Raw genomic sequence first — 25,408 nt, forward strand, 5'->3', positions numbered from 1 at the left:
TGCTTCACCAGTCGCAGCTTTTTGGGAGAATAGCAAAGAGAAAGCCACTGTTGAAAAAAAAAACACATGAAATCTCAGCTAGAGTTTTCCAGAAGGCATGTGGGAGACTCTGAAGTCAGTTGGAAGAAGGTTCTACGGTCAGATGAAACCAAAATTGAGTTTTTGGCTATCAGACTAAATGCTATACTTGGCATAAGCCAAACACTGCACATCAACAAAATCACACCATTCCTACCGAGAAGCATGATGGTGGCTGCATCATGCAGTAGGGATGCTTTACTACAGCACGCCCTGGAAGGCTTGTGAAGGTAGAGAATAAAACAAATGCATGAAAATACAGGGAAATAGTGGAGGAAAGCTTGATGCAGTCTGCAAGAGAACTGTGACTTGGGAGAAGATTTGTTTTCCAGCAAGACAATGACCTCAAGCATAAAGCTAAAGCTACACAGGAATGGCTTAAAACAACAAAATTAATGTCCTGGAGTGGCCAAGTCAGATTCCAGACCTCAATCCAATTGAGTATTTGTGGTTGGACTTGAAAAAGGCTGTTTACTCATGATCCCCATGTGATCGAACAGATCTTGAGCAGTTTTGTAAAGAAGAATGGGGAAAAATTGCAGTGTCCAGATGTGGAAAACTGACAGAGACCTATCCACACTGCCTCAATACTAATTGCTGCCAAAGGTGCATCTACTAAATACTGACTTGAAGGGGGTGAATACTTATGCAATCAATTATTTTGTGTTTTATATTTGTAATTAATTGAGATCACTTTGTAGAGACTTGTTTTTACTTTGACACATTTTCTGTTAATCAGTGTCAAAAAAAGCCAAATTAAATCCACTGTGATTTAATGTTGTAAAACAACAAAGCATGAAAACTTCCAAGAGGGGTGAATAATTTCGATAGGCTCTGTATATTGCTTGGTTTTACTGTGTAGGATGTGATAGCATTCCAGCCCTGCCACAGCTGTTGAGCATACTTCTGTGATTCCAGTTTGGTCTGGAATTGCAACTTTGCATGGGAGATGGCTTTCCTAAGGAAGTACCTGTACCTCCAATATTTTACTTGGTCACCCTGCCTGCAGATTACATCCAGGGCTTCTGGTTGGGGAAAACTTTAAATGATTTTATGGCACACACTCATCCACAACTGACTTTAAAGTCCAATAAAACTGTGGCGTATTCATTCAGATCCTCTGATGAGTCCTTGAACATGGCCCAGTCCACTGATTTGAAGCAGTCCTGTAGTCGATCCTCTGCATCCTGGGACCACCTCTACGTTGTCCTTACCTCTGGAGCCTTGCTCTTAAGCCTCTGCATGTCTGCTGGTAGGAGGAGGACAGCCAGATGATCAGATTTCCCAAGATGCGATCTAGGTGTGGAATGGTTGCATTACTTATGGGAGTGCAGCAATGGCTGAATGAGTTGGGACTCCTAGTACTGCAGTTGATGTGTTCATGATAAATGGGCAGTGATTTCTTCAAGCAAGTTCAACTGAAGTTGCCAACAATGATTTAAAAGGTGTCAGGGTAGACATTTTCTTGTTTGCTAATCATGGTGTTCAATACATAGAAAACATACAGCACAATACAGGCCCTTCGGCCCACAAAGCTGTGTCAAACATGTCCCTACCTTAGAACTACCTAGACTTACCCAGAGCTCTCTATTTTTCTGATCTCCATGTACCAATCCAGGAGTCTTTTAAAAGACTCCATTGAATCCGCCTCCACCACTACCGCCAGCAGCCCATTCCATGCAGTCACCACTCTCTGCGTAAAAAACTTACCCCTGACATCTCCTCTGTACCTGCTTCCAAGCACCTTAAAACTATGTCCTCTCGTGCTAACCATTTCAGCCCTGGGGAAAAGCCTCTGACTATTCACACAATCAATACTTCTCATTATCTTATACACCTCCATCAAGTCACCTCTCATCCTCCGTTGCTCCATGGAGAAAAGGCTGAGTTCACTCAACCTATTCTCATAAGGCATGCTCCCCAACCCAGGCAAAATCCTTGTAAATATCCTCTGCACACTTTCTATGGTTTCCACGACCTTCCTATAGTGAGGCGACTAGAACTGAGCACAGTACTCCAAGTGGGGTCTGACCAGGGTCCAACATAGCTGCAGCATTACCTCACACCTCAATCCCACAATTGATGAAGGCCAATGCACCATATTGAGGAATTGTGGAATTAAAGTTAGCGTAACATTGTCCTACCATTTGCACACAAATTCTGCTTGATTGCTCATGTAGAAATAATAACTTATCATGCAGCTTATCACGAATCAGACTTCAGTCATCACAGAAGATTGTGCATTTCCTCCTATATAATGTTATACATGAGCAGTCTACTGATTCCTAACTATGGAAATTTGAGTATGTAGATTGCTGAATGTCTCAAATGTTGCTTGATCTTTTATTTTTGTCTTACCATTGTCTTGATATTGGATAACAAGTAGCTACATATACAGCTAAGATAAAAACAGAAACTACTAGAGATATTCACTAGAGCAAGCAGCCTCTGTGAAGGGAGAAGCAATTAACATTCGAGGTCAAAGAACCATCTTCTAAATGAGAATGGAGTTACCCTTTCATTTGTTGCTGATCCCGATCAAAGAGGTTCAAACAGACAGCAAAAGACGAATTAACCACTAAAAGAGCAATTCTGATGAAAGATGAAAATTCTAGGGTCTGATATGTTTACTTGTTCTCATTCTCAGCTGCCGGTGACCAGTGGTGTTCCACAGGGAATGGCTTTGGAACTGCTTCTTTACAGGCTATATGTCACGTTATCTGGATGACAGAATTGATGGCTTCATGGACAAGTTTACAGATGATACAAACAGAAGTGGAGAAGCAGGTAATGTTGCGGAAGCAGGATGTCTGCAGAGGATTTGTACAGATCAGAAGAAAGGTCAAAGAAGTGGCAGACGGTATGTTATGTAGGGAAGTGTATGGTCATGCACTTTGGTAGAAGGAATAAAGGCATAGACTATTTTTTAAAGGCTAACTTGCAGGTTGAGCCAGTAGGAAGGAAGGTAAATGCAATGTTAGTGTTCATTTTGAGACGATTAGAGTATTGAAGCAAGGATGTAATACCATAAGGCATTGGTCAGACCACACTTGGAATATGGTGAGCAGTTTTGGGTCCCTTATCTAAGAAAGGGTGTGCTGGCATTGGAACGGGTCCAGAGAAGGTTCATGAGAATGATGCTGGGAGGGTAAGGGTTAACGTATAAGGAGCGCTTGAATGCTCTGGGACTGCACTTGCTGGAGCTTAGAAGAATAAGTGGGGGGGATCTCATTGAAACCCCTATCGAATAGTAAAAGGCCTAGTGGAAGAGGAGGAGATGTTTCCTATTGTAGGAAGTCTAGGAACTGAGGAGGGCACAACCTCAGAATACAAGGGCATCCCTTTAAAACAGAGATGAGGAGGAATTTCTTCAGCCAGAAGGTGGTGAATCTGTGGAGTTTCTTGCCACAGACTGCTGTTGAAGCTGTGCAGAGGTTGATACTGTAGGTTCTTGTTAGTAAGGGTGTCAAAGGTTATGGGGAGAAAGCAGGAGAATGGAGCTGAAAGGGGTAATAAATCAACCTTGACAGAATTCTGCTCTTACGTCTCATGCTCTCCCCGGAGGCTTCACATTTTAAGAATTAGGCCATTCGGCTCATCAAGTCTGCTCCACCATTCCATCATGGCAGATCCCAGATTCCACTCCACCCATACACCTGCCTTCTCACCATATCCTTTGATGCTCTGACCGATCAGGAAACTATGAATTTCCACCTCCACCACAGTCTATGGCAGAACATTCCACAAATTTACTACTCTCTGGCTAAAAGAATTTCTCCTTACCTCTCTTCTAAACGGTCACCCCTCAATTTTGAGGCTGTGCCCTCTAGTTCTGGAAACATTCTCTCCACATCCACCCTATCTAGTCCTTCCAACACTCGGTAGGTTTCAATGATAACTCCCCCATTGAGGTAAAATTTCTGGGATTTTATTCCAGATTTCCAATATCATCCATATTTTGATTTCATACTAAAAATAAATTAAATGCATATCCTGGCATTACATGCATAAGGTAACTGAGCACAGCATAAATAGATCTGATGAAGGGTCTCAGCCCGAAATATCAACTGTACTTTTCTCCACAGATGCTGCCTGGCCTGCTGAGTTCCTCCAGCATTTTATGTGTGTTGCACAGCATAAACAATGTGGTTTCATGTATTAAGTAACTTCCAAAAGATGTGTTTGGATCTGATGGGAATTTATAATGTTGAAAATCTGAGAATAGAATCTATTAGTTTTAAACAAGTCAATTTAAAGTGCAGTAAACAGCAACTAACAACCGGGTTCTAGGGGGCAATAGTCACTAAGGCAGGTTGCTACTCTCAATTTTATAAAGGTTTCTGTCATCAGCTAGAGTGAGCCTGGTTTCTATGTTCTCAAAAAACTCATAAAGAAAAGGGAGACAAGAAGGCCCAGATTATGTGAGTGCCTTTTCAGTGCTGCTGGTGTTTGAACGTGCTCCTTCCAGCCCAACAACCAAATCTGAAGATATATTGTTCCTCAAAGTACCCCTACTCCCACCTGCAATCACCAATTCCAGGATGGACCCCTGACACCATCATCATCCTAATGAGGTACAAAAGGATATCCATGACTTTAAGTTTTCAGGAAAGGAACATGGAAAGAAAGAAGCAAATGGTGGATTATTTCTTCACTAGGAAAAGGAGACAGTATATGTAAACTCTGCGTGCACCGACAGAATACATCTGTCACCAACAGAAGTGAACATGGAGCCTTCTCTTACATTGGACCTATGACCTTTGGATTGAATTTGGCATTCTGAACTGTGGAAAGTAGAGTATAATTATTCTCTGGTGCCTGAAATGAGCCCACAGTGCAGGAACTCATGCTGAATGTAATGCATTTGTTATCAAAGGAAGTGACTCCAGGTCACTATGTAACGAACCTGGCATATGTCAATGAATGCAATTTTCCCAAGGTGAAAAAAATAGAGACATTGCTTTTCTGTCAATGTCAAATTGCTTTTTGGCCTGTAAATTCTCTCAGAAGGTTAATTCTTCACTATTCCCTATCCATCTTCCTCTGATCCTTCTTTGATCTTGTTCAGTGCCAAATGAAAGAATAGCTCTGCTCTTATGAAAATGATGGCTACTTAACAGCTCAGCTAAAGAAGTCATTGTGTGCTTGCAGTATTGAAATGGGTGCAGTGTGATGGATGATTTTGATAAGCCATATCTGGCACCAATGGACTGATTAATTAGTTGATACAGGATTTTTTTCTGCGAAAGGTGTTACGTCAAGTAAAGAATTAGTGAAATGAAAGAGAAGAAGCTGAAGGCTTAGGGGTGGCTGTGTGGAGGGGGGGGGGGATGGACCACGACAGTAATAACATGAGGAGAGGGGGGATGGACCACTATGGGGTGAGGAGAGAAATCAATTGTTAAACATCCAGCAAAAGAAAAATGCAATCAAGGTAACCTAGATGCTTTTCTAGCAGCTGACAGAACTACCAGAAACACATCTTCTGAACAGTTGTTGCTGTGATCTATAACCTGTAATATCTCATTAAAGACTGCACTTTTAAATCATCTAAATGCACTAGCAATCATACGATCTCCTGATGAGCCTAAAGGAATCAGCGTACTTGACTCTCAGGAATGCAGGTACAGCCCCTGAAAAGAACTGAATGGCTGACATAGTTCTAGAAACTGAGGTCAAAGTGGGGGACTGCAGGCCAAACTAAAGTGACGGAGAATATGACCACTGCTCCCTAGCATCCTCCTGGCCAACGTACGGTCATTGGAGAGCAAGGCAGAGCACATAAGGGCAAGCTTGCTCTATCAGAGTGAAATGAGGGATTGATGCATTCTCTGTTTCACTGAGACATGGCTCACCACCACCACCCAATACTCCAGAAACTACACTCCAGCCCGAGGGGGGTTCTCAAACCAACGTCATCCGGATGGTGGCATCAAGATAGGGCAGAGGCAGCAGCCTCTGCTTTTTGTAAATTCTTTGTGGTGCTCAGACATAGCGGTTTTGTTTCACTCTTGTTCTCCCAACCAGGAACGTCTAATGATTAAGTGGGCAACTGTTCTACTTACCAAGAGAGTTCTCTGTGATGATACTGACTGCAGTTTACATAACGCCAAAAGTAAATTCACGCCAGCACTTGATGCATTGAGTGCCGTAATTAATAAACAAGAAACTGCTCACCTTGACACCTTTCACTTGACACCTGACTAAAGTCAGGCTGGCTTGAAGAAATTTCTGCTCATCTACCATCAGCACATCATCTGCAGCACTAGAAAACTTAACACAGTTGACCACTGCTATATTACCATTGAAAATGCCTGCCCTTCCGTCCATCTGGCCATTTGGCTGTCTTATCTGCGTATAGGCTGAGACCAGGAGGCAGCGGGATGGCTACAGGATTGCTTTAATTTGGTGGACTTGGCCATGTTCAGGGCTCATCAGGGGATGGCTCATGGTTGCCATGGACCTTGTAAAGTCACTCGTTAATGAGTGTCCCCACAAAAATTATTCCGAGTTTTCCCCAATCGGAAGCCCTGGATGGATCAAGCGTTTCGCAAACTGCTGAGCACTAAATTAATGGCATTCGGGAATGGCGATCCAGGAGAGTACAAGAGGCCCAGGTATGACCTGGCAAAGCCATCTCAAATGCAAAGTAAGTTCCCGACTAAACTTGAACACAGAGGGATGCTCAACAGCTATGGCAGGGCTTGAATGCATCACCTCATTCAAAGAAAAAACAATTAACATAAAAGACAACTAGGTTTTTCTCCTAGATGAGCTCAATGCCCTTTACACTCACTTTGACCATCATAAAATTGAGGCATCTTCACGAAACCCCATGGTCCCTCACAACCCTGTGATCTTTGTCTCTGAGGCCAACATGAGGGCATCCATCAGGAGGATGGTCCACAGAAAGCATTTGGTCCAGATGATGTACATGGCCAAGAAATGAAGATTTGAGCTAATCAACTGGCTGGAGAGTTTGCAGACATCTTCAACCTCCCACCATGGTATCCTGAGGTATCCAGCTGCTTCAAGCAGGCTTCAATCATGCAGGTGCCCTAGAAGAACGTGTAATCCTGCTGCAATGACTATCGCACAAAAGCACTCACATGCACCGTGATGAAGTGCTTTGAGAGGTTGGTCATGAAGCAGAGGATTGACCCGGATCAGCTTCAGTTTGCCTAGCATCACCACAGGTCAACATTGGATGTCATTTCTTAAGCTCTTCACTCAGCTCGATGCATACATCAGCATCAGCTTCATTGACTTCAGCGTAGTATTTAACCTCACTATTCCCTTGAGACTCACCACAAATCTCTGAGCTCTCTGTGTAATTGGATCCTCGATTCCCTCCACACTCACCACCAGCACTGGTGCACCATAAGCTTATGTGCTCAGCCCCCTGCTCTACTCACTTTATACTAAGTGCAGCTCCAATGCCTTGTTTAATTTTGCCGAGGACACCACACCACCGTTGTTGGCCAAATCGTAGACGGCGACAAATCACCATATAGAAGGGAAATTGCAAATCTGTTTGAGTTGTACCACAACAACAACCTCTCACTCAATGTAGCAAAACCAAAGAGATGATAATCTACTACAGGAAGAAGAATCTGGAGATCCTTATCAGAAGATCAGAGGTGCAGAAGGTTAGTAGCTTTAAATTCCTCGGCATTATTATATCAAAGGATCTGTCCTGGGACCAGCACATAGGTGCCATCACAAAAAAAAATCCTGACAGCACATCTAAGAAGTTTGTATAGATTCAGCATGTCACCAAAAACTTTGTTCCTAACTGGTTGTATCATGCTCCGGTATAAAATACCCAGAACAGAAAAGACTACAGAAAGTCCATCACAGGCAAAGCCCTCCCCGCCATTAAGCATACTTACATGAAGCACTGTATCCATCTCCAATGATCCTACCATTCTCTCTTCTCACTACTTCCATCGGGCACTGTTGCCTTTTTAAAGCAAGTGGGAACTTCTGCCTGTAGCAGTGAAAGGTTGAAAGTATCCTCGAATACTCCCATCAGTCAGTTGGCACAAGTTTTCAGAGCCTTACCAGGTACTCCATTGGGACCTTCCGCCTTGCGAGGGTTCACTCTCTTTAAAGACAGCCTAACATTGGTTTCTGAGACAGAGATCAGGAGCAGCAGGGATCCTCACAGCTGTAGTTATATTCTCCCTTTCAAAGTGTGCATAGAAGGCGTTGAGTTCATCTGGTAGTGAAGAATCACTGCCATTCATGCTATTAGGTTTCACTTTGTAGGAAGTAATGTCTTGCAGACCCTGTCAGAGTTGTTGTGCATCCGATGTTGCCTCCAACCTCGTTTGAAATTGTCTCTTCACCCTTGAAATAGCCCTCCGCAAGTCATATATGGTTTTCTGGTACAGACCTGTGTCACGTGACTTGAATGCCACAAATCTAACCTTCAGCAGATGATGTACCTCCTGGTTCATCCACGGCTTTTGGTTTGGGAATGTACAGCAAGTAGGCACACACTCATGGACACAGGTTCTAATGAAGTAGTTAACAACTGCAGCATATTCATCCAGGTTCGAAGATGAATCCCTGAATACAGTTCAGATCACCAATTCAAAGCAGTCCTGCACTTCTCTTGTCCATACCTCCTTGATCCTTACTATTGGTGTTGCAGTCTTCAATCTGAGTATAACCCCAGAACCCACATCTTATATAACAGACACTTATCAATACCTACAATTGAAATGAAAACTTCAGATTCAGAATCAGAAATATGTTTAGTATCACGGATATACATCATGAAAATTGTTGTTTTACGGCATCAGTATAATCCAATGCATAAGCTCTAAGTTACGGTAAGGAACGTATTTTAAAAAGTTGTGCAAATAGAGAGCAAAAGTGAGGTTGTGTTCATGGGTTCATTGTCCATTCAGAAACCTAATGGTGGAGGGGAAGAAGCAGTTCCTAAAACATTGAGTGTGTGTCTTCAGGCTCCTGTACCGTCTCCCTGATGGTAGCAATGAGAAGTAGGCACATGCTGGGTGATGAGGTCCTTAATGATTGATGCTGCCTTCTTGAAGCATCACCATTTGAAGATGTCCTTGAAGGTGGGGAGGCTAGAGCCCCGGATGGAGCTGGCTGAGTTTACAACCCTTTGCAGCTTTTTCCGATCCTGTGCAGTGGCCCCCTCAATACCAGACTGTGAGGGAACCAGTTAGAATGTTCTCCATGGTACATCTGTACAAAGTTGCTGGAATCTTTGGTGACAGACCAAATCTCCTCAGGCTCCCAATGAAATATAGCCACTGGACCTGGAGATTACCATATTGGTTCCAATCTATATTACAATGTAAGGTAGGTTGAATGAACAATAAACTCCTCATGATGCTGAGGAGATTGTATTTTACTCCAGAGCCCTGTGGTGTATGTGAGTTGCAGGGTTTTACCTATACTAGTTTTAGGGCCAAAGGTCAAGGAGTTCCTCATCTCCTTTCCATGATCTTTGGTAGGCCTGAGAGGCAACTGTCCTAATGTAAACAACAAAGGTGGTGCTGGGAGTTTCTTTCCCAACATGCATCACAACTTAAAGCTTTTCTTCTTATTCAGGTAAAGACATACTAAAAATCGATTTCTGTAATATTAGAATTGGAACACTTTGCCTTTGCATTCCTCTTTTTTTATTTAAACACCAGAAGATATGAAAGCAATCTGGTAGCTGTTCTTATGTATATATTGCAGTCATTTTTTAGGTCAGATAAATGGTATTGCAGTAATTATGTGATAATATTGTACATTCATTACAAGACACCAGCATTGGCAAAGCCTTCTTTTACCTGGAGAAATTACTTTCAATAAGTTATGACTTTCCTCATAATTAATCCATTACTACACTTGTGAACAACAAATGAGGGATAAGTGTAATATTTCAATGCAGAAACTGCAGGAGAAGATTAAAATCTTTGCTTTCTAAAGAGAAATAACTCAATTGGCAAGGAACCATAAATTGTTCTCATTCATTACATATTCCCAATCATAAAACAGGGAACAATCGCAGAATTATTCATTATCAGGGGAATTCCTTTTCCTTCTACAGTGCTTTTAGTCATTCTTTACAAGTGCGTCAATTGTTTCTGAATTTTCAAATGTTGAAATAAAGAAATTTTCTCTGCTCAGAACTTCTTCTCTTGGCAGTGGTAGCAGGATACTATACATATTTAGTACATGTAGTTTCACCAACAAGGCATGCATCTCTAGGCATTTTTTGCTTCATGGAATACAAAGTGATTTCAGCAAGAATGCAAAATACTACCAATACTAGAAATATTAAATAAAAGTAGAAAATGCTGCTCTTTTTGGTCTGAAGGGAGAAACAGAGTTGGTGGTGTCTGTTTTGCTGAGCATCTCCATTTTATTAGGTACAGGAATTACCTAATAAAGTCAATGTTATGACGAAAATCACTTAAGCTTCTTGGTGATCAGCTCATGTAGATGTAATGTCATTGAGTAATACAGCAAAGATAGGTCCTTCCTACTATCTTGACTTGTCTTTGCCCACCAAGATGCCTACATGAGCTAATCCATTTGAGTGCTTTTGATCCACATCGCTCTAAGTATTTCTCAATCCAAGTGTTCTTAAACATTGTCAATGAACCAGCTTCTACCAACTCCTCTAGCACTTTATTCTATAAACCCATCACTCTCTGTGTGAAAAAATTGCCCCTCATGTCCCTTTAAAGTGTTTTTGCCCTTACCTTAAATCTATGTATCTGAGTTTTAGGCATCCAAGGGAAAAAAACAAACAGCTTTCACCTTTTCTATTTCCCTCAGGGATTTACATACCTATGAAAGGTCATCCACAGCCTCCCTACACTCCATTTTTTCATAATTTTTATAAACATCTTAATCACTTGAAGGTGTTGGATTTCCATCCATGAACTCATTGCACTTCGAAATCAAATTGCCAAAAAGAGAGGAGGCATGGGGAAATTAAGGGAATGGGATTATTGAAGACCAGAGAGAAAATCAGTAAAGTTATGGAGAAGACTATAGTGTGTGAAAAGGAGGAGTTTGAAGGTGGGAAAAGTTCACAGTCACAGGTAATAGGTGACATAATTGGGCAGAAGCTTGGAGGGAGAATAAGAGACAAAGAGCCATGGAAGACTTCGGAGAGGATTTAAAAATGGTGGAACCCAATTGCACAGGGTTAGAAGTGGTTGCCAAGCTGTGTCATCGAAACTCAAAATAGCATTATTTTAATGAAAACAAAAGAAAGAGCAACACACCTAAGTGAATCTTTACAGAAGCCCAGTGATCTTTAGGTACAGAGCAGCCATTCACTTGTCATATATTGGCAATTAAAGATATCTTAAAGTTAACTTAGATAATGTACCCCTATTGATGTCACCGCATCCACGCTGTTGCCTGCCTCAACGTGTGTATAACACAAGGAAGACTGAATCAGAATTTCCAAGATGCCCTTAGTGGACACAGAATTCTTGAATCTTCACTGGAGTTTGATGAAGTTCAATGCTTGACCAATTAATAAAACAATAGTAATTTAAAGTTCTGCCATTTTCATATCTCCACAAATTCACAACAATATTTTGGTTTGTTTTATTAATTGTTCCTTTTCACACATTTGCTTGTACAGCCTCAGGCTGTTCAAGTAGTCTTGGGTAAATGTCTGCCTCTGTTCGCACGTAACTTGTCTTTCCCCCTGTCGCTGAGCCACAGCAACCATTTTTTTAAGAAGTCTGGATCTTATTTTCCACACACTTAATTAGCCGATTTTAGCAAGTTTTATGTAATATCCTGGGTTTCCTTTCTTCAGTTTCTTTCACCTTCTTGATGGTTCTCAAGTCTGTTAGTTGGACTAATAGTAATCTTTCCTTATTTGTATGTGATTAAGAAATAATTATGAATTCATTATATAATAGTCACATTCAAGGCACTGTTAAAATCATTGCACAAAAGTATTTATATAGACTGTACTTCAGGACTTATCTGAGAAACAAAAAGCAATTTATTTTATATAAAAAGCTGACATTAGTTTTCTGTGAATTTCACCTATTAACTACCTATTAAGTTACCTCAATAAGCTTTTTGGAGATAATTTAATATTTCCCAGAGCACAAACCAACTTAGAAGAGACATGCACCTCAATCCATGTTAGATACAGTTTAAAAATGCTCTATTTCTCCCTAATGTCCACGAGTACCACAATAAATGATCATAGAAACGGAACACACTTGTTTTAAAAATCATTATTACAGTTTCTCTCCTTAGGAATTGTTAAAATCTGACCCTGTCAAGTAAGCAGGCAGCTGTCACAATATCCATGCACTGATTCATGTGCAGATGTCTCCAGTAAAGTGTCCTCTTTATGGTAAGAAACAAACTTGAAACTCGATAGTGAGAAAGTAAAGTCTGATGTAGCAGTATTTCAGTGGAGTAAGGGAAATTACTGTGGTATGAGAGAGGAGTTGGCCAAAGTAAATTGGTAGGAGCTGCTGGCAGGGATGATTCTGGGAAAAATGAGAAAGGTGCAGGACACATGTATTCCAAAAATGAAGAAATACTCAAATGGTAACATAGTAGAACCATGGCTGACAAGGGAAGTCAAAGCTATTGTAAAAGCAAAGGAAAGGGCATTAGTGGGAAGATAGAGGATTGGGAAGTTTTTAAAAACCTACAGAGAGCAACCAAAAAAAAATCATTGCAAGGGAAAAGATGAAAATGAAAGAAAGCTAGCAAATAATATCAATGTGGATATTAAAAGCTTTTTCAAGTATGTTAAAAATAAAAGAGAAATCAGAGTGGATATAGGACCGCTAGAAAATGAGGCAGGAGAAGTAATAACGGGGGACAAGGTGATGGCGGATGAACTAAATGAGTATTTTGTATCAGTCTTCACTGTGGAGGACACTAGCATTATGCCTGATGTTGTAGTGTGTGAAAGAAGAGAAGAGGGTGCAGTTACAAGAGAGAAGGTGCTCAAAAAGCTGAAAGACCTAAATGTACATAAGTCACCCGGACCAGATGAACTGCAGCCGAGGGTTCTGAAAGAGGTAGCATTAGAGATGGTGGTGGCATTAGAAATGATCTTTCAGAAAATTGCAAATGTCACTCCACTCTTTAAGAAAGGCATGGTTTCTTTCAGGTACAATCCTGCCTGATGAACCTGTTGGAAATCTTTGAGGAGATTGCAAGTAGGTTGGATAAAGGGGGTGCAGTGGATGTTGTATTTTGGACTTCCAGAAGGCTTTTGACAAAGTGCCACACATGAGGCTGTTTACCAAGTTAAGAGCCCATGGTATTGCAGGAAAGTTACTAACATGGTTAGAGCATTGGCTGATTAGTAGGAGGCAGCAAGTGGGAATAAAAGGATCCTTTTCTGGTTGGCTGCCAGTGACTAGTGGTGTTCCGCAGGGATCGGTGTTGGGACCACTTCTTTTTATGCTGTATATCAATGATTTACATGATGGAAAAGATGGCTTTGTTGCCAAGTTAGCAGATGATATAAATATTGGTGGAGGGGCAGGTAGTGTTGAGGAAACAGGTAGGATGCAGAAGGACTTACGAGAATGGGCAAGAAAGTGGCAAATGAAATACAATGTTTGAAAATGCGTAGTCATGCATTTTGGCAGTAGAACTAAAGGTGCAGACTATTTTCTAAACAGGGAGAAAATCCAGGAATCTGAGATGCAGGGGACTTGGGAGTCCTTGTGTAGAACACCCTGAAGGTGAATTTGTAGGTTGAGTCAGTGGTGAGGAAGGTAAATGCCATGTTAGTATTCATTTTCAAGAAGTCTAGAATACAAAAGCAAAGATGTGATGCTGAGGCTTTATAAGGCACTGGTGAGGCCTCACCTTGAGTACTGTGAACAGTTTTGGTCCCCTCATCTTAGAAAAGATGTGCTGGCATTAGAGAGAGTCCAGAGAAGGCTCACTAGGATGATTCCAGAAATGAAAGAGTTATCATACGAGGAATGTTTGATGACTCTGGGTTTGTACTTACTGGAATTCAGAAGGATGAGTGGGGATCTCACTGTAACTTTTTGGATGTTGAAAGGCTGAGACAGAGTAGATGTGGAAAGGATGTTTCTCATAGTGGAAGAGTCTAGAACAAGAGGGCACAGCCTCAGGATAGAGGAGCGCCCTTTTAAAACAGAGATGCAAGAAATTTCTTTAACCAAAAGGTGGTGAATTTGTGGAATTTGCCACATGTAGCTGTGGAGGCCAAGTCATTGGGTGTATTTAAGGCAGAGATTGATAGGTTCTGGATTGGACACGGCATCAAAGGTTACAGGGAGAAAGCCGGGAACTGGGATTGAGGAGGAGAAAAAAAGGATCAGCCATGATTGAATGGCAGAGCAGACTCGATGGCCCAGATGACCTAATTCTGCTCCTATGTCTTATGGTCTAAACGAATACAAAGTATGATGGAAAATTGACATCTGGGTTAAAGTGAATCATGGCAGCAAGTGCCTGATCCTATTGTCCAATCGCTGGGATTGTAACTGAAATTAGTGCAAAACTCCCAAAGGGAGTGGGGTTTCTGGACCCAGGGTTAAGGAATGAAGCTTATTTGGGTGGAGGGAAGGAAAGAATGCCACACCTTAAGTATTTGGTGGTAATATAATTCGATTTAGCACTGTTAAGGAAAATGATGAAGACAAAGTAAGAGTGTGGATTTGAATTTAAATAAGGCCAATGATATTTGGTTCAGGAATGACTAAGTAAAAGTCAACTGTAGACAGTTATTCAGTCTCACAGCAGATGGAAGACATTCAAGAAGGAGAGCAAAGAGTTTAAAGTAAATATAAAGGAAAAAGAGAAAAAATTCTCACATAATGAATAGATGGTAGGATAAAGCAAATAAGGAATGTTTCCTTCTGTTAAACATTTTGAACTGAATGCAGTAGAAAGACGTGAAAAAAGTATAGGATATATAATAGTGAAATTAAATTGGAAATTAGGAAAGCAAAGTGAGGCTCTATAGAAAGCATTACATTAAAATCAAAGATTTGCTGGAAGGTGTGGTGGGGGCAGAGAGTCTTACAGCATTTAAGAAGCATTAGGACAAGCACTTGAAATGCCAAGACATAGAAGTCTACAAACCAATTGTGGCAAATGGGATTAGTACTGTGATCGTATTGGGTTTGCTGACCATGGATTTCTAAACTCACATTAATACCTTAACCCTGAAGAAGGGTCTCAGCCCAAACTGTCGACAATTTACTCTTTTCCATAGATGCTGCCTGGCCTGTTAAGTTCCCCCGACATTTTGTATGTGTTACCTTAACCCCTATCTGATATAGATAGTTATGGGTACACTCACTAAGGAGAGGTTATACTGTAACCATCTACTCTTCAAAGACAAGTTCACTTCCCTGTCTATCCTCCATGGTGAGTTTTTCTGCCAATACACACTATTGGAGTAGCGAGTCCCTCCTCCTTACTTCCAGCTAACAAAGTAGTTTAAACTTAGTTCATTTATTTTCAGTGAGACATGTTTGAATCCAAACAACATTCTTAAAACATATTTAAAACTCACAGAAATTTTCTATCTTATATAAGATTTCCAAATTACAAATATTTCTGAAACACAAGGGATGTCCAAAACACAGGCACAATTCCTAGACACTAAAAAGACATTCCCATGAGTCAGAGATAAGTGAATCATACATTGCAGAAATCGAAGGGAGAGGGATGTATTCTGGTCACCCAATCCTTCTGTCATTTGTCTTGACATTATTTAATCATTTCCAATAAGCCTGAACTGCTCTCTATATTTATATTGTTTTTCTGCCACTGGGGATGATTCCACATGTATATAATATATTTTTCAGATACCCTTTTTTATACAAATGGTCTGAAAGCTTCCAAAGACAAGAGTTCCCATGTACCCACAATTAATGCTGTGAAGCTAACGTCCTGAGTACACAAACCTTCCGACTATTAATAGATCAGCTATTTGATATGGTAAATAATAATATCAATCTGGTCTTCAGGCTTCCTCGAACTAAGTAACTTAGCCAACGTTGCCCAGTTGTGAAGCAAGCCTAGTTAAATAATCCATTGTTTTACAATGCATCCCTTGAGAATTCAAGCCAGGTGCTGTGAACTACATCCTGCATTCTATAGACAATGTGTCTATTTGCAAAGCTGTCCTTTTAACTTCAAACTGATTACTGCTTCCCATTTACATTAAGAACTGAAGACTAGCTCCCATTTATGATAAGATGCTAAATAAAGAATATTGGTTGGAAAATAATTGGGTCATATTTGTGCAGAGGTGGGGAGAGTTCTAAAGGGTTCGCAAACTTTCTAGCACCACTGTAGCCATTTGACAGTCTATGGAGTTCCCTTTGTGAGCAGGTCTTGTAGGAAACAAATAGAGAGATGTTGTCTAATAAGTCAAATTTGTAACTTTTTTAATGATTGGAATATTTCAAGCTGTTGTCTTCTTTTGATCATAAGGGAAAGCATAATGTAACTAACAAAAGAACTATTATTTGTATCAGATTATAGCACATTTTTTCAATATTCTGAGCACTTGTTCCCACTGATCAGTCTGTTTAACAAATAGACATTCTTGTCCATTGCCACACAATAAGTTAACAGTTGCAGTGGATTTTTTGATAGCTCTAATTATATGCAATGAGTCTTCCTGGACCAGGCCCAGTGCTTGAAGTTACTGCCCATGGTCCACGGCAGCTTGTACAATTTTGGTCCAGGATATGAGGGCTACCTTCACTGACTATGAATTCTGAGTGACAATTAGGCTGTGGACAGCATACCCTTGAAGCCTTGCCACTCTAATCCTCATGACAGGCTTTGACGGATGGCAAAGCTGAAAGATGTCTTTTGTTCCTGTCAAAGCTGTCAAGGATTTTAACAGTTTTTAAAATGCACCTGAATTCTTTTTCATTAAAACAATTATATATGTGTAACAATTATATAAACAGATATGGAGGGCTATGGTCCCAGTATGGGTTGATGGAAGTAGGTAGCTGGCATGGATTAGATGGGCCAAAGGGCCTGTTTCTGTGCTGTACCTCTCTGTGACTCTATGACCCCGATGATCTCTAGAAGTTTCAGCTGCTATGTTAGAAAGCTAAGCTTGACAATAAAGGAAGACTCCTGGTCCAGATGGGTACTGTACAGTCAGCATGGACATGTTGGGATGAAGAGCTTGCTTCTGTACCATAAGACCCTGTAGAATCCCAGTTCTTTCAAAAGGGCATAATAAGCAGGAAGATAACTAAGAACAGACATGCTTATTGAAAACCAAGAAGATATATGAATGTGAAGGATGTATATAGGTTTGTTAATGAATATTTAATTGTAATCTTCAAAACTAAAGAATTCTTCCAATTTTGTGGTTAAAGAGGAAAATGTAAAGTATTTAGATAGGTTAAGCTTAAGACAGACAGTGTAAAGCAATTTAGCATCATTGAAAGTAAATGAATCCCATCCTGTTGACAAAATATATTCCAGGCTGTTCAAGAAACTAAGGTGGGAATTGCAGAAGTTCTGTTATTATATTTTCAATCCTCTCTAGCTACAGAGATGATTCCAGCTAATGGTACACAGGATAAGTTGAAGAGTTTCTGGCCAGTTAGTTTAACATGTGGTAGGCAAATTATTAGCATCAGATCTGAGCAACAACATAAACTTTCATTTTAAAAGACAGATTAATCAGATCAGTCAGCATGCATTTGTTTATGGAATGTCATGTTTGACCAACTTGTTTAATTGTTTTGAAGAGCCATGAAGGGTCCTTGATGAAGACAATATGTCTGATGTAATGTACATTAAGTTAGAACAGTTTAAAAAAAGCACATGGCAAAGTGATAAATAAGAGGCAAAACTGGGTCTGTGTTAGGAAGCAAGGAGTAATGGTTGCAATGTGTTTTGTGTTTGGAAGATTGCTATTAGTAGGGTTCCACAATACTCCATATACAGTCCTCTCCTCTTTGTAATATCGATTAAAGATAGTCTAAATGTAATGGGCATTGTAAAGAAGTTTGCAGATGAGTCCTCACACAAGCATTGTCAGTGGAAATGCTGTATAATAACTCTAATAATTCAAGTTCAATATGGACTCCAGTACTGTTTGATGTAGAGTTTGCATGTACTTTCTCAGGCAATCACATGTTTTTCTCTGGGAGCTCTCATCTTCTCTCCCACCCCATCCAAAAGACACCAGTAGGTTAATTACTGTAGGATACTGTAAATCACTCCTGGTGTAGAGAATCTGGGCTGAGCTAAGGACAATATGGGGAAAATAAAATGGGATAGATAAAAATGTGAACTTACCTTGAAAGCCATGGGGTTGTAGAGTAATAGGCAACTACAGCACAGAAACAGGCTTTTTGGCCCATCTAGACCATGCTGAACTTATCCTGTCCAGTCTCATCAACCCACACATGCACCATAGTCCTCCATACTTCCATGGGCTCATCCAAACTTCTAATTGTTGCAACTGAACCCGGATCCACCACTTCCGCTGGCAGTTATCTCCACGCTCGCACCACTCTCTGAGTAAAGAAGCCTCCCACCCATTTCCCCTTAAATATTTCACCTTTCAAACTTAACCTATGACTCCCACTAGATGCAAAGGCTAGTTGTTTGAGAAAAGCTTTCAGCTGTAGGAAGGTATGTCCATATCATTTGGAAAAGTAGCTGTCAGATGGCATTCAGTACAGGGAGCCGTGAGGCAATGCCTTTGGGAAGGTGCAAGGAGATATACAACGTTGCAGTAAAAGAGGGATCACGAGTTGTAAGGTCATTAGACCTATGTAACCAAAGGGATCTATAGCTTCCCACATTTTACACCAATTATATCAATATGGAATTGGAGAATGGTGACTCATTGCAAGCTGCTCTCAGTTTATCTATTCATTCTATCTATTGTAAGCTTTCAACTTTTTAAAATCTAAATTCCATGACATTAAGCATTAATATAATGGTAAGTTTTTGATCTCTTAGTCTTCCTCGTTATGGTCCTCGCACTGTATTTGTCTAACCATGCTGCACTTTCTCTCTAACTGTAGCTGTGGCCTATATTCTGCATTTTGCTGTTGCTTTTCCCTTTGTAGTACTTTGATGTACTTAGGTTTTCAAATTATCTGTATGGATACATGCAATACAAAGTTTTTCATTGTATTTTGTTATGTGACAATAATAAAGCAATTGCCAATTGTCAATGAATAGTGTGGTGATGGGACGGGAGAAAGGGCCACTAAGTCAAATGACCAGGTTTTAACACCAGAAACTCCAGTATCCATCACTGAAGTCATCTGCAACCAGGTTCAAAATGTGCTCTAACTTTCCTTTGTTGCATCATCTCCACACAATTACACAATTTGCCATTCTAAGAACTAGATTATTTCTTTAACCATCAAATATCCAATTAGTGTAATGAGAACCAGTATCCTTCATGGAGAAAGACCTGATCATAGCTTCCAGCCTACTCTAATATGCCTTGTGATATCAAAGTTCAAAGTAAATTTTATTGTCAAAGTACATATATGTCACCACATACAACCCTGAGATTCATTTTCCAGCAGGCCTACTCAGCAAGTCTATAGAATAGTAACTATGACAGTATCAATGAAAGATTAACCAGAGTGCAGAAGATAACAAACTGTGCAAATGCAAATTATAAATAAATAGCAATAAATAACAAGAACAAGACCCTGAAAGTGAGATCATTTGTTGTGGGAACAACTCAATGAGTGGAGTTATCCCCTTGGTTCAAGAGCCTGTTGGTAATGGTGTAGTAACTGTTCTTGAATCTGGTGGCATTAGTCCTGAGGCTTTTGTACCTTCTGCCTGACAGGAGCAGCGAGAAAAGAGCATGGCCTGGGTGGTGAGGATCTCTGTTGATTGATGACATCAAAGGAATAATCCGAGGAATAATCACAGACAGCAGCTGTAAGCTCTTGAGGAGATTAAAACAAGTGGAAGAAAGTACAGTAAAACTAAACTTTACTATTACCTGTAAAAAGAAAAGTATCAATCTTAATACATCATTGTGTTTCCTTACATGATATTGGGCTCACATAAAGTCACTGTACTCCAATCCATCTTTGATTAATATTACATATTTACATTCACTGTAACTTATTTTCATTACCTTGAAGCAATTGTGTAAGGTGTGAGTTGCCTGGATGGTGCACAAAAGAGGATGGTTCCTATGGTGGGAAAGTCCAGAGGACACAGTATCAGAATAGAGGGGCGTCCTTTTAAAATGGAGAAGAGGAGACATTTCTTTAGTCAGAGAGTGGCGAATCTGTGGAATTCTTTGCAACAAACAGCTGTGGAGGACAGAAGTTGATAGTTTCTTGATTGGTCAGGGCATGAAGGGTTACGGGGAGAAGGCAGGAGATTGGGGCTGAGAGGAAAATTGTATTTGCCATGATGAAATGGTGGAGCAGACTCAATGGACCAAATGGCCCAATTCTGTTCCTATATCTTATGGTCTATGGTCTTAAAAGCTTTTCACTGTATCTCAGTATGTGACAATGATAAACCAATCTAATCTAATCTGCACTACCTGGGATTCCACTTATTAATTTTGTATCCCAACAGTCTCAGCCACACTGATTTCCTGTTCTCGTATGGCCAAGATACAATTTAAGTGTTTCTTTGAAGAAATTGCAGAACAAATGAAGCTAAAAATATTTCTCATAATCACATTCAGTGATCAAATGCTCACAGAATTCTAAATGCCATTTGTTCAAATTAGTGGAGCTAGCCATGGGGATGTGTAATAAAACTATTACCACAAGTGTCTTATAATTGAATTGAATCACTGGGATATGTGAAAAATAAAAAATAAAGTCAATGATAAAGATATTGGCTGCATAAAAAGCAATATGACAAACAGGAAAATAGTTCAATGTGGAAAAGCTAAAATTATGATACGGACTGAGGAAAAATTAAACACCGTCCACCAAGGCTCTGAACAATAAAGCTCTCAGGATATATTAGAATTTAAACTTCAAGAGGAAATAAATTATAAAACTCTAAAGAAAATAAATACAATCTGGCATACAGTATATAGAAAAAAATTGTTAGTTGTACAATGCATGGTTTCACAAGTAGCTTAGAGGAATAAATGTTAACCAGCTCACATTTCTTAAAATAGTGTCAGATCTTTCAACTTGGATTGTGACAGAACTGTTATGTCAATTTAATATCATAACCAAAAAGATGGCACCTTATTACAGCACTGCAATTCCTCAGCAAAACAAGGAAGACTTGTATTTATATGTTCAAGGACTAAGGTTTTCTCAAAGCACTCGACAATCAAATGATTTTGAAGCTTGGTTACTATCGTAAATAACAGTAAGTTCCTATCAATGGCAAACTTATAAAAGCTTTGGGATACTGAATTTAAAACAAATATTGGTCAGGATATTTGTAATAGTTCTCCTGATCTTCTTCTACAGACTGCCACAGGTTTAGTGTCTTATCAGAAAGACGTCACCTCCATTGTATAAAGGAGACATAAAAGACTGCAGATGATGGAATCTGGAGTAACAAACAGGAAGCTGGAGGAACTCAGCAGGTCTGGCAGCAAATGTGGAGAGAAATAGACAATCAGACACTTTGGCAGTTTGAGTCTGCACATAGCTTAAGCCATTCCAGAACCTCATTAGAATGTCAGTAGATTTTTGTAATTGTAATATTCGGACCCAAGTTCAAGAGTGACACCAATCAAGCTCTAGCCGAAGCCACTGGGAATTTGTATTGAAGTGTCAGGTTGGATTGTATGCTGATAGCTCTGGCATGGTGCTTGCATATCGGCTGACAGAGTTCTATCAGTCAAGCTCTCCCAACAGGATGTGGCAAGATGTGATCAATTAAACAATTATTTATTCAGATTATATGCCACAAAGCTACACAGAATGCTGAGCTAGCCAGCCTTCACCAATGCAACAACGGCAGGGCACTAACTTGTTTCAACACTCTAGGTTAATGCTGCAGTGAGAATCTGTTGATGTGATGGTAAGATGGTGGTGTATTCAATTGCAGCGGCTTCTATGGGTGTTACTGTCTTTTTTAAACATATTTTTTTTACGATCACAAGACCCTGCTGGAAATTAAGAACTTAAAGCACTGCAGGTGTCCCCCATCAGCAAGATGCTCATTGGTGGAAAACCCGAAACACCTGAACTTGGGGTGAATTGTTCTGCCTATACAAGGAATGCATCAGAGAAGTCAGTGCACGATGGCGTTGGGCAGTCCAACAGCAAATGATCATCTTAATTGCTTTTCCTGTGATCGCAAGACCCTGTCAGACTTTGTTAATGTGGAATGCAGCAAGTCTGATTCACTAATTTATTGCCAGACGGCGGGAGAGCTGGGTGGCCTCGGTTGTAGTGAGGACGAGGGCGCAAGCCGCGGTTCCACTTGTTTACAGCCGCCAGGAGGGAGGCGTCGGAGTCGGTGCACTCCACTGGAGGCGGTGTGGTGCAGTGTCCAAACTGGAGTTGTGGCTGCCCCCCAGTGTTCATACGACAGAAAGCAAGCTGAAATGTGCTGCAGACTGCTGTAACATTCAGAGACTCAGGGAATTGGTTTGTCTGTCTGCACTTTACTGATATTTTATATGTGCTTGCTATCTTGTATGCTCTATATATGTCTTGTGCAGTGTGTGACTGTTGGTACTGTGTTTTGCACCTTGGCATTGGAGCAAATTTGACTGTTTCATTTGGCTGTATTCATGGGTATTCATGTATGGTTGCAAGACAATTAAATGAACCTGAATCAAGAGACCCTGTATCAAGTTCGTCAAACAACTTGGTCATCATGGATTCCTAGAGTAGCAATCTTCCCCTCAATTACCTCAGACTGCTTCTGGAAATCAACACCTATAGTATCTATTAATTCACCCTTTTCAAGAGTGTAGGATACTTAAGTAGTTAAATGAAATGGCTTGCAATGCTTTGGTTCCACAAAACACCAGGAAGCTGCCATGTGGATGGGATGTTGGAAATTTTCAATCTTTTTGATGTGCAGCCAATTTATAAAGTCCAGGCCATCTGCTTGGGAAATATTTTGTATCAATTGGGGAAACTGAGTCATATGCCAGAAGAGAGCCATTTCCTCTCATAAAATCAAATTAATCACAATGAAATATGTCTTTCTGCTCTATTTTTCTATTCTAAGTTTTCCATTTCATAACGTATGTTACATTAAACATTTAGTTCTTAAATCAGACTTTCTCATTCCCTGCTAAAACTGTGGTAAATAGTAATTCAATGTGAATGATTCAGAACCATTCAGTAAATCCTACTGAAGGTGGAAAGCAGAGGAAATATTTAGTGAAACCTGAGAGATTTGTATATTGCAATGGTTTTCAGCAAATGTCTGCCAATAATCAGTTTGTTTTCCTGTATCCTGTGTCATTTCGCATATTCAGTAAAAAAAAACAAGCAGAATAATTACAATTGCTTTAAAATTGGAAGGCATTTATTAATAGCAATAGATTATTTCGGTTCAGTCTTTAACAATTTTCTTCCTTCAAAATAAAAGAAAATACTACTTAATAGGGACACACACAAAATGCTGGAGGAACTCAGCAGGCCAGGCAACATCTATGGAAAAGAGTAAACATTCGACCTTTTGGGCCGAGACCCTTCATCAGAATCCTTCATGGTGAGTCCTGATGAAGGGTGTCGCCTCAAAACGTCGACTGTACTCTTTTCCATAGACACTGTCTGACCTGCTGAGTTCCTCGAGCATTTTGTGTGCGTGCTTTGGATTTCCAGCATCTGCAGATTTTCTCTTGCTTGTGATTACTTACAAACAGGAGAAAATCTGCAGATGCTGGAAGTCCGAGCAACAAGCATAAAATGCCGAAGGGTGTGTGGTTGTGATTACTTAATAAGGTACTGAAATATCATGAATCAATTTTGTAACCATAATGGTTGTCTTTAGGACATTACTGTGATAGAATAATGGTAAGCTTTCAAGTATTAGCAATCCAGCAAATCCAGTTCACTTGGAAATTGTATCGTATCAACCAGCCTGTCTTGTTCAATTAACAGAAGAAGCCTGGATTGCTGATCAAAGATTTTCCAATGTGAAAGCAAACTAGCAACTTAAACATTGTTTTAATATTCAGGAAGCCCATGACCTAGTACTCAGCAGGGGAATCAGAGGTGGAAAGTGTCTTTAACTTTAAATTCCTCAGCACTATCATTTCAGAGAATCTGCCCAGGGTCCAGCACATAGGTGTAAGTGCCATTACAAAGAAAGTATGGCAGTGGCTCTACTTTTTAGAAGTTTGCAAAGGTTCAGCATGTGTTCTAAAACTTTGACAACTTCTACAGACATGGCAAAATGCACACAGACTAGATGCATCATGGCCAGGTAGGGAAACACCAATGCCCTTGAACAGAAAAACCTACAAAAAGTGATGGATACAGCCCAGTCTATCACAGGTAAAGCCCTCCCCAGTATTGGGGAAATCTACATAAAGCGCTGTCACAGAAAAGCAGTAGCTATCTTCCAGAACGTAAGAGATTCTGCAGATGCTAGAAATCCAAAGCAACACACACAAATGCTGGAAAAACTCAGCAGGTCAGGCAGCATCTGTGGAAATGAATAAACAGTTGATGTTTTGGGCTGAGACCCGCAAAGTTACTCCAGCATTTTGTGTATATTGATCCATCATCAAGGACCCCACCATTGAGGCTCTGCTCTCTTCTTGCTGTTGCCATCAGGAAGGAAGCACAGGAGACTTGGGTCCTACACCACCAGGAACAGTTATTACCCCTCAACCTTCAACATCCTGAACCAGTGTGGAAAACCTGACACACCCCAACACTGAACTGATTCCACAATTTATGGACTCACTTTCAAGGACTCTACAACTCATGTTCTCAGAATTTATTATTTATTTACTTTTTTCTTTCTTTCTGTATTTGCACAACTTGTCTTCTGCACATCGGTTGTTCATCCATCTTTGTGTGCAATTTTTCATTGATTCTATTGTGTTTTGTTCTATTTAAGACAATTAGACCATAAGATGTAGGAGCAGAATCAGGCCATTTGGCCCATCGAGATTGCTCCACTAATTCATCATGGCTGATTCATTTCCCTCTCAGCCCATATCTCCTGTCTTCTCCCCCAATCCCTTCATGCCTTGACTAATCAAGAATCTATCAACCTCTGTCTTAAATGTATGTAATGACTTGGCCTCCACAGCCATCTCTGGCAACAAGTCCCACAGGTTCAACACTCTCTGACTAAAGAAATTCCTCCTTATCTACATTCTAAATGGAAAGCCCTCTATTCTGAGAGTGTATCCTCTGGTCTTAGA

The sequence above is a fragment of the Hypanus sabinus genome, chromosome 6 (genome assembly GCF_030144855.1).
Source record: "Hypanus sabinus isolate sHypSab1 chromosome 6, sHypSab1.hap1, whole genome shotgun sequence".
Classification (NCBI taxonomy): Eukaryota; Metazoa; Chordata; class Chondrichthyes; order Myliobatiformes; family Dasyatidae; genus Hypanus; species Hypanus sabinus.